The following is a 9,933-nucleotide window of genomic DNA, read 5'->3' on the forward strand; positions in this document are numbered from 1 at the left end:
ATTAAGATTTAATTCGATTCTGTTTATCTTTGATTCAATTTGGTTTTTATGAAGATTTGATTTTGATTATTGTTGAAGATTAGATTTAGTTTTGATCTGATCCCTGGGCCTGGGCATCTCCCAGTTGAAGCTAGGGTTTGGATGGTGAGGGGGCGGTGGCCACTGATGGTTCGCGTGGGGGAAGATGATGAATAGTGACCGGGTCGGTTTGACCCGGTTCACTACCCTGGTCCACGTAGAAAAGAGAACCGGCCCATAATCCTTTATTTTGTTTTTTTTCGGTCCAACAACAGCAATCCAACAAAAACCTTAATAAACTCAATTAATCTATTTAATTGTTTAATTAACCTCTTAATCACTTGTGATAATTGCAAATGATTATTAAGTTTAATACTATTAATTAATAATAATATCTAAAATAATACTAATATCATCTTAAACACTAATAATAATTAACTTAATTAAATCAATAATAACATACTAATAATCTCAAAGTTAGTAAAAAAAATAATAAAAATGATTAAATGACAAGAGACAAATGGGCCCAAAACAAAGTGGATTCCCCAAATATTCCTATCCACAACTCCTTTTCCTCTTAACCAATTTATAAGAGCATTTTATAAGAGAACGAGTTCAATAATAGATATATTAAACCCTATGGCTCCTAATTTTTAACACCCTTAATAAATCAACTGATGTGAATTATATTGGGGTAAATTTTGGGGTATGACAGCTGCCCCTATTTAATTATCTTGGATTGAATGGCGTGAGAATACGCAGGTCTCACGCTTTTTCCGAATCGAAGAATTATTAAATAATGGAAGACCCCTAAATTTACCTTGTGCTCGAGTGTGAGAGAAAAGAAATGTCCTGCTAAAGCCTAAGTCTTACATAGCGAGGACTTGCAGTTAGTTGTGATCACTTGTTATGATTCTAACAAGCTTACCTGCACCAAAATGGAAATCGTTTGCTATAATTCTAGCAACATTACCTGCACCAAGATAGGAATCGTTTGCTATGGGTATAGCAAGCCCACCTGCACCATTAGGATTATTTGCTAGGGTTATAGCAAATTCACCTGCACCATTAGGATAATTTGCTAGGGTTATAGCAAACTCACCTGCACCATTAGGATCATTTGCTAGGGTTATAGCAAACTCACCTGCACCAATAGGATCCTTTGCTAGGGTTATAGCAAACTCACCTGCACCATTAGGATAATTTGCTAGGGTTATAGCAAACTCACCTGCACCAATAAGAGTCACTCGCCCTGATTCGGACAAGTTCATCTATATAGAAAATCGCCTTGTAAATGCGTATGCATTGTGCATATAATGTAGATGTATGAATGTTTACACATGTAAATGTTGCGTGTATGCAAGTGAGTATGTATGTAGGATAACTCCCATATCTTATCTCCTTATCACCCACTGAATTTGTTTAGCCATTTTGAGATGTTTGCGAATCCTAGTTCGGATTGTATTTGAGGAGAGATGAAGTAATGTCTTACATAAGACTACCTGAAGAGGTTCTTGAGCAGGGTAAATCATTTACAGGTGTGAAGGAGGTTAGGCTTCAAACGAAGCTTGGGAAGAACTGTCTTAGAGAAGACTGACTGAGGAGTTCCTTGAAAAAGCAAGATATGTCTTAGAAAAGATTGAAGAATATTACCTAAAGACGTTGAGATATGTCTTAACCAAGACTACGTGGAAAGCCTCCTATAAAGGATATGATATGTCTTAAACAAGATTACCTAGATAGGCTCCTAAAAAATGACATGAAATGTCTTAAACAAGATTACCTAGAAAGGCTCCTAAAAAGATATGAAATATCTTAAACAAGACTAACCTAGAGAGGTTCCTAGAAAGGATACGAAATGTCTTAAATAAGACTAATTTAGAAGGGTTCCTGGAAAGGATCCGATGTGTTTTAAACAAGACTACAAGGTTAATCTAGATATTTCTTAAACAAGACTGACATAGAAAGACTCCTAGAGAGGATAAGAAAGGTCTTAGCGAAGACTACCTAGAAAGGTTGATAAGCGTCTTGAAAAAGACTACCTTGAAAGGTAAGAAATTCTTTGACCATTTCTAAATTGCCTTTGAAGAAAGGCTCGGAATGACGCATCAAAATTGTTAAGATTAAATCGTTGAATCGATCGTATTTGCACCGTATTTGGATGATGATATTCTTTTGACTCTGGAGTGACCTGAAAAGGCAAATGTTGATTTCATGCAATGTTATGATGCATGTGGCATGTAATGAGATTCTCAAAATAAATGAGAATTATGTATGTACGCCGATCCCACATTGCATGTCGTAAATAATACAGGCGTAGGAAGGCCAATTACGCAGCAATGCTCCTTGTGTGATACTAGCGTGATTTCCCCAATATCAGAAATTTTGAGAGACGCACCATTTATCTTGAAGGAAATATCCTTAGAGGGAACTCGAATATTACCATGTCATGCCACGAACCTGACATGCACTGCCCTAGTATTTGAATTCTTGAAAGATATGCCCCAGTCAATAGGATCCTTGATTGTATGCCTCTATAATCCTCGATATTTTGCCCCTGTTTAGGAGAACCCCCTAGATGTGGTTCTGTCATACCCCAATTTTTGACCTAAGATACCACCTCATATCATTTGCATATGCATCATTTGCATCTCTAACAAATTGCATAGTTTGTGTTTGCTCTTTGTGACTCAGCAGGATTTAATCAAGAAATCACTCATCAGTACAAGCAACAATCAATTAGGGTTTTGTTCTCCCTTCATCTCAAAGGAACTATCTTCATCAACAATCAACATTTGGTCCTCAAAAATTCATTTCAACAAGCTCAAAAGCTTTGAATCGACCAAATTAGGATTCTTCATTCATTCACTCATTCTTTACAAGATAATTTCGTGTTCATGGCGGTTTTCCACTTTTATGCGCCATTGCCATTGGTGTGATTTAAGAGACTTGTTTGGAATTTAATTCATGGTTTTTTTTGGCTCATGGTGAAGAATTGATTCATATGGATTATTTGAAAATTGGTACAAGTTTGAAACAATTCATGGAAATTTCACCAAAATTGCAAGAAATATCTTTTAGTCCATTTGTTGAAAGATTATTTCAAGTATGGTTTTAAACCATAAATTCAAGAATTAAAAGTTCATTGGTGCAAGAACATTCTTCACATTACTCCAAGGATTTCCCATCATTTTCTATATCAAAGGGAATTGAATTTTAAATTCAAAATTCATTCAAGAAAATTCAAACTTCATTTTTTGAGTAGCAAACTCATTCAAGATTCTAAAGGAAATTCAAGAGGAGTTCTTTACATGAAAAAGTTCCAATTTTCAAATGAATTACAAAAGGGACTTTATTTAAAATTCAAGAATTACATCATTTCAAAGTTCCATTCATACAAAGTTGGAATTACAAGGAAAAGAAAAACAAAACTTCAAAGACTTTCTTGAATTCTTCAATCTTCAAATCTCCATCCTTCAAGTTCAAGCTTCTTCATGCTCTCTTCAAAGTCCTCATGCAACATGAAAAAGAAACATAAGAGGGGTGAATTTAGCAAAAGAATAATTCAAGACAAAATGGGTACCGTACTTCAATGCGTACTTCAACAGGGGCAACTCCCTTTTCTCTAGTATACGGCATGGAAGCTGTGCTCCCCGTAGAAGTTGAAATCCCATCAATGAGGGTCCTCATGGAGACTAAGTTATCAGAGGCTGAATGGTGCCAAAGAAGATACGATCAGTTGAACTTAATCGAAGAAAAACGTATGACTGCTCTATGCCATGGACAGTTATACCAAGCAAGGATGAAACAAGCCTTCAACAAAAAGGTTCGACCTCATGAATTTCAAGAAGGCGACCTCGTGCTTAAAAAGATCTTGTCTTTTCAACCAGATTCTAGGGGCAAATGGTCTCCTAATTACGAAGGCTCGTATGTTGTCAAAAGAACATTTTCTGGCGGCGCCATGACTCTTGCAACCATGGATGGTGATGAACTCCCACATCCTGTGAATGCTGATGCAGTCAAGAAATACTTTGCCTAAAAAAGAACAAAAGAACAGCTCGGTAAGTCGAAAACCCGCAAAGGGCGACTTAGGCAAAAATGAGCGTCTCGGTGGACTGAAAACCCGAAAGGGCGGTCCAGGCAAAAATTAGAGACAATAAACAGAAAAATTCATCCTGGTAGATTGAAAACCTGAAAGGGCAATCTAGGCAAAAATTAAGGAATAATGACAAAGTAACTGCATCAGTCCATACTTCGTCACCTGAAGAGTATTTTCATCAAAGGATCTTCAATCAAATCATCGCCAATCTGAAGCGACAGGCACAGTTGGAACTCAAAGTTGTTAGGGGGAATAGTGGTTATTGCTTTCAATGTAGCCTTTTCCGCATAATTACCATTTTCAACTTTTGTAAATACTCCGTGGAATCACGCCTTTAGCTGATTACCATCCTATTAAATAAATTTGAGCCTTGTGCCCATTTGTTTGCAATTCTTGATCTTTTCTAGCTTGCAAAATGACGCTTTAATTATGTTATTCGTTTTTGAAAGAAAAGAAAAAAAGTTTTAAATGAATTTACTTTCCTTTTTCAAAATAAAAGCGAAACTTTTCTTTGAGTTGTGAACAACAGAAGGAACATCAACAGCTATCTCCATAGGATGAATCAAAGATTATGATAGGAAATGCTCTTCTATCCCCAGTGAAGAAGCTCTTCTATCCCCAGTGAAGAAGGTCTTTTATCCCCAGTGACGAAGATTTTCCATCTCCAGTGAAGAGGTTCTTCCATCTCAATAAGAAAAGATGCTTATCATCCCCATAGAAGATTAAAGCACGCAACACCATTCATCACCTGTGTTATCTACACCGTGTTGAAGAACATTTGCCAAGTATCTGGTTGTATTGCGACGTCGGTCCCTCTCCAGTATACTTCTTTGTCTGTCAGTATTGTTAGCATGCATACGACATTCATGACATTCATCATTCATACATATTTGCATCATTTATGCATCATTGCATTTTTCAAATGTCTGCCTAAAATCACTTGTTTAGGAAATATCTATCCTCAAAAAAAAAAAAAAAAGAAGAAAAAAAAAAGAGAAACAGGTATGGGCGTGTCATCTCTCCAGTAGGTTGTCACCCATAAGCAGAAAGAACATCTTCTTTCTCCAGTTCCCCACTGAGATCATTCCTCGTGGAAGAAGGTTGCTTTAGTTTTCTCCTCTCAAAACAAAGGAGAAAATACCCATTCGAGTTCATGCCTCATTGGGTACAAAGTCTTGTTTGACTGTTTCTTTCCAATTCATTCTTGGATAGAACCCTGTCTTTACCAAGAGATTCAAATTCCGATTCCCCAAATAGAGTCGTGAAAAACAGACAATAAGCAATAGCCTCATCATCTGAGCAGCTTATGTCTCTTTCAAAAGCTTTTTCCTCTTAAGGAATTCAATCATGAAGACCATTTGACAATCAGGGCCTTATTACTGTTCACAAGGCTGAATAACCAGTAATTTCCCTAGCAAAGTCTCCAGAATCATTTTATCACTCGGCTGATAATTGATCTTGTCTTCAGAACCGCTATCACGAGGCTGGTAGTTGGTAACCTTTTGTTTTGGTTATATTATTAAACATGTCTATCACAATGCTGATAGTCGGTAATATTAACCGAACCTTTGAAACTCTTTTTACCATGTCAAGTCTATCACCATGCTGATAGTCGGTAATACAGTTTCATACCTTTCACCTTCGCATTATTAACAAGTCTATCCCTGCGCTGATAGTCGGTAATGTCGATAGGTAAGCTTTTCTTACAAAGCTATCATTCCCCGGTGAAGCATACACTTGCTTTCCCGAAAAAAGAAAAAACGGATTCTCTTCCTAAAACAGATTGAGGAATCCTTCCCGATCTCTTTTCCCCAGCGGAGTCAGTTCTTGATATTCCCTCGGTAAAGATATCCTTGCATCATTCGCAATTTTGGTATCTTAGGTCCAAAATTTGCGTCTTCTGATATTTAAGTCTCTTCCACCCTATCAAAACGAAGATTTTCAATCTTCATATCTCAGGTTGAAGAAACTTAAATAGGGGCATCTGTCATACCCCAATTTTTGACCTAAGATACCACCTCATATCATTTGCATATGCATCATTTGCATCTCTAACAAATTGCATAGTTTGTGTTTGCTCTTTGTGACTCAGCAGGATTTAATCAAGAAATCACTCATCAGTACAAGCAACAATCAATTAGGGTTTTGTTCTCCCTTCATCTCAAAGGAACTATCTTCATCAACAATCGACATTTGGTCCTCAAAAATTCGTTTCAACAAGCTCAAAAGCTTTGAATCGACCAAATTAGGATTCTTCATTCATTCACTCATTCTTTACAAGATAATTTCGTGTTCATGGCGGTTTTCCACTTTTATGCGCCATTGCCATTGGTGTGATTTAAGAGACTTGTTTGGAATTTATTTCATGTTTTTTTTGGCTCATGGTGAAGAATTGATTCATATGGATTATTTGAAAATTGGTACAAGTTTGAAACAATTCATGGAAATTTCACCAAAATTGCAAGAAATATCTTTTAGTCCATTTGTTGAAAGATTATTTCAAGTATGATTTTAAACCATAAATTCAAGAATTAAAAGTTCATTGGTGCAAGAACATTCTTCACATTACTCCAAGGATTTCCCATCATTTTCTATATCAAAGGGAATTGAATTTTAAATTCAAAATTCATTCAAGAAAATTCAAACTTCATTTTTTGAGTAGCAAACTCATTCAAGATTCTAAAGGAAATTCAAGAGGAGTTCTTTACATGAAAAAGTTCCAATTTTCAAATGAATTACAAAAGGGACTTTATTTAAAATTCAAGAATTACATCATTTCAAAGTTCCATTCATACAAAGTTGGAATTACAAGGAAAAGAAAAACAAAACTTCAAAGACTTTCTTGAATTCTTCAATCTTCAAATCTCCATCCTTCAAGTTCAAGCTTCTTCATGCTCTCTTCAAAGTCCTCATGCAACATGAAAAAGAAACATAAGAGGGGTGAATTTAGCAAAAGAATAATTCAAGACAAAAAGGGCTGTATTTAGCAAAAGAATAATTCAAAACAAAAAGGAATCAAAGAGATATTTCATGTCCACTTTCATAGCTCATGTCATAAGAAATATCTCATAAAGAATATTCTTGCAATGATTATATCTTGCCAATCAAGTTTACCAAATGCCAAACACATCCTTAACTTTTCCTATAAATAGGAAGTTCTCTCATTGAAGTAAATCACACCAAAGCTACTATACTACTAGCTTTCTCACTTCTCCCTCTTTTCTCATAGTTTTTTCAAGTTTCTTGGTAAGAAGAAGCAATTCTTCAAACCAAAGAAAACCACTTGAGAAGTGAGAATTCCTAGCTACAAAGTTCCATAGTTTGAAAAGGGGTGAAGAAGTAGTTCATACCTTAGTGGAGAGCTTCCAACCACTTGAAGTTCATCTTCAAGTCTCCCACAATCCAAATAGAGGTGGCTTCATCTTCATCAAAGGATCCTACAACAACAAGCAAAGTTGTTAGGAAAATTGTTAGTAACAATCCAAGGTTGTTAGTAACAATAAAGAATTCAAGGTGTACCTCAACAATAAACCGGCGAACACCTCCTCGCCGTAGGTAAGTTGTATTCATCCTCATGCTCAAATATTATTGTTTAAATCATTCTTGCAAATATGTTATTATTGTGCATAGCTGAAAATTGAAAACATAGAGATTGAGTTATTGTTGCTGTAAGTAAAAGCAAAATTCAGCAATAGCAACAATTCACAACAGCAGTAACAACATCATCAACAGTTCAAAAATTCAGCAACCACCACAGTTACAACAACAATTCAAATTGTTCTTCAAAGATCAAAATTCAGCAACAACAATTAGCGGTTCATAGTTGCACAACATCAGTAATTCAGAAGCAAAAGCAGAGGGAAGCAGAGCCAAAGTCGAATTCGTACCTGTCAAAAGCCGACACTGAAATTGGTTCATCGGACTTGCTCCGATCAGGTTCTTTTTCCTCGCTTCCTTTTAGATAGCAATTTAATCCTCTTGATGCAGTAGATCAATTTCCTACCATAGACTGCATAAATAATTATTGCTATGTCAAAAGAAAGAAAATGAAATTCAGTATTGTTGGTGATATGAATTTCAAAACTGGATTCATAGAAATTGTTTAAGAATCATACCTTCGCTTGTCAAACTCGGTTGAATCTCTGCGAGGTTCTGAAAATCAGTGGTGGTGATGATAAGCTAGAACAGAGGAGGTCGGTGTTACTATCTAAACTGCAGAGATGAACCGAGTGAGAAGTTGTTGTTACTATACTGTTAAATAAAAGTGAAAACGAAATTAAGAGAAACATACCTGGGTTTTTCTTCTGATTCTCCTTCCATGGCCGCTGGAAGTTTCTCATTTTTGTTAAAACCAAGAAAGATCAGCGGTGTTGTTTACTAAACAAGTGAACCGTGAGCTTCGTTGTTGTTATCGTTCAAACGTGAGCAAAGAGAGCAAACCGCGAGAGAGACCATGAGCTCGAGAGAGAGACTGTGAGCTCGAGAGAGAGAGGCCGCGAATCTGATTGAAAGCTTGTTGTAGTTGTTTGATCCAGAGAGAGCCGAGGGAGAAGAAGAGTTTGTTGTTTGTTAGTGGTGTATTTTTTCTACCAGGAAGAAGAAAACTCGTGTAAACGAGTAAGAGAAATTGGAGAGAGGCGCTGATTGCCCTCTTTGTCTTGTTTAGGGTTTTCCAACCCGCTGCTGTTAAGAGAGGCGGATCCGGGTTCCATCTGACCCGACCCGGTCCAACTCAGTTTTTTTTTTATTTCAATTCAGCCTTATTAATCTGGGCTGCACCCTCCTATCTAGATTTCTCACCTCTGGCCCAAACATTAAGTTTTTTTTAAACTATTTTCTTTTAGTTTTCTTTGATAAAATTGTTTTCATAAAAAAGATTTAGTATTTTATTTTAATATAGGATTTTATTTTCTAACCTTTATTAAAAAACTCCAAAAAATATTTTAGATGCATATTTTAGTTTATGTTTCTAATTATTTTCTCTTTTCATAAAAAATCACAAAAATATCTTCTTTTTTACTTTGAATTTAATATTTTCATATTAATTTGTGTAGTTAATCATTTAAATTTCTATTTGATTTCTGTTGCACATTGCTTGAATTTTCTAACTTCATCCGAGACTTCGAGATTATTTCTCTGTTGTTCTCTGGCTTTGTCTGTTTTGTTTGGTCTTCCGTTTGCTGTAGAAGTCCATAAACAATTATTGGATGATCAAAGAATGCTGTAAGCTGTGAGCTTATCCGACGTTCTATTCTGCTGGTGTGGATGCTTAATATCTGTTGAGATCCTAATTTATTCCAAGCACATCACTTGAGGATCACGGTAACACCTCAAACTCAGAAATCCAATTTTGTCATTCTTCGAGGTAAGCCTAAAACTCAATCAACTGTTTTCACAACAGTAATCAATTCACTTTCAAATCATGCAACTCATTTTCAAAACCATGGGCCTCTCGAATATTAGAGAGTATAAGTCCCTTTCCTTTTTTCTTTGTACAGTTTTTCTTTAAACAGAAAACTTTTTCAAAACAAAACTTTCAAACAGTCTTTCAAACGACGTATCTTTTAACAAAACAATCAAACATGTTTTATAAAATAAAACATGGGCCTCCACATAGGTATAAGTCCCATTCCTGTACATGAAATTAGGTATTTCATTGTACATTCACCTTTTTGTATATATCTCGTTCAATTTGTTTTTTTTAACTTCGAACAACAAATCAAAAAATGAAGGTTTCTTTAAATCTTCCCAAAAATATACCATGGGCCTCCATGTAGGTATAAGTCCCGAGCCCTTTTGTAAATACTTGTTTACAT

General features: G+C 35.7%; 1 long non-coding RNA gene across 1 annotated transcript; it reads right to left on the reverse strand.

The window, feature by feature from the left end:
* Positions 1-7,509: 7,509 nt before the first annotated feature.
* Positions 7,510-8,338, reverse strand: LOC131646009 (uncharacterized). The gene is made up of 4 exons (XR_009297256.1): positions 8,233-8,338; positions 8,005-8,126; positions 7,637-7,747; positions 7,510-7,554 (listed from the first exon to the last, which is right to left on the reverse strand). It is a non-coding gene; the product is annotated as an uncharacterized LOC131646009 (long non-coding RNA).
* Between the last annotated feature and the right edge of the window lie 1,595 nt (positions 8,339-9,933).

The sequence above is a fragment of the Vicia villosa genome, linkage group LG2 (assembly GCF_029867415.1).
Source record: "Vicia villosa cultivar HV-30 ecotype Madison, WI linkage group LG2, Vvil1.0, whole genome shotgun sequence".
In the NCBI taxonomy this organism is placed as follows: Eukaryota; Viridiplantae; Streptophyta; class Magnoliopsida; order Fabales; family Fabaceae; genus Vicia; species Vicia villosa.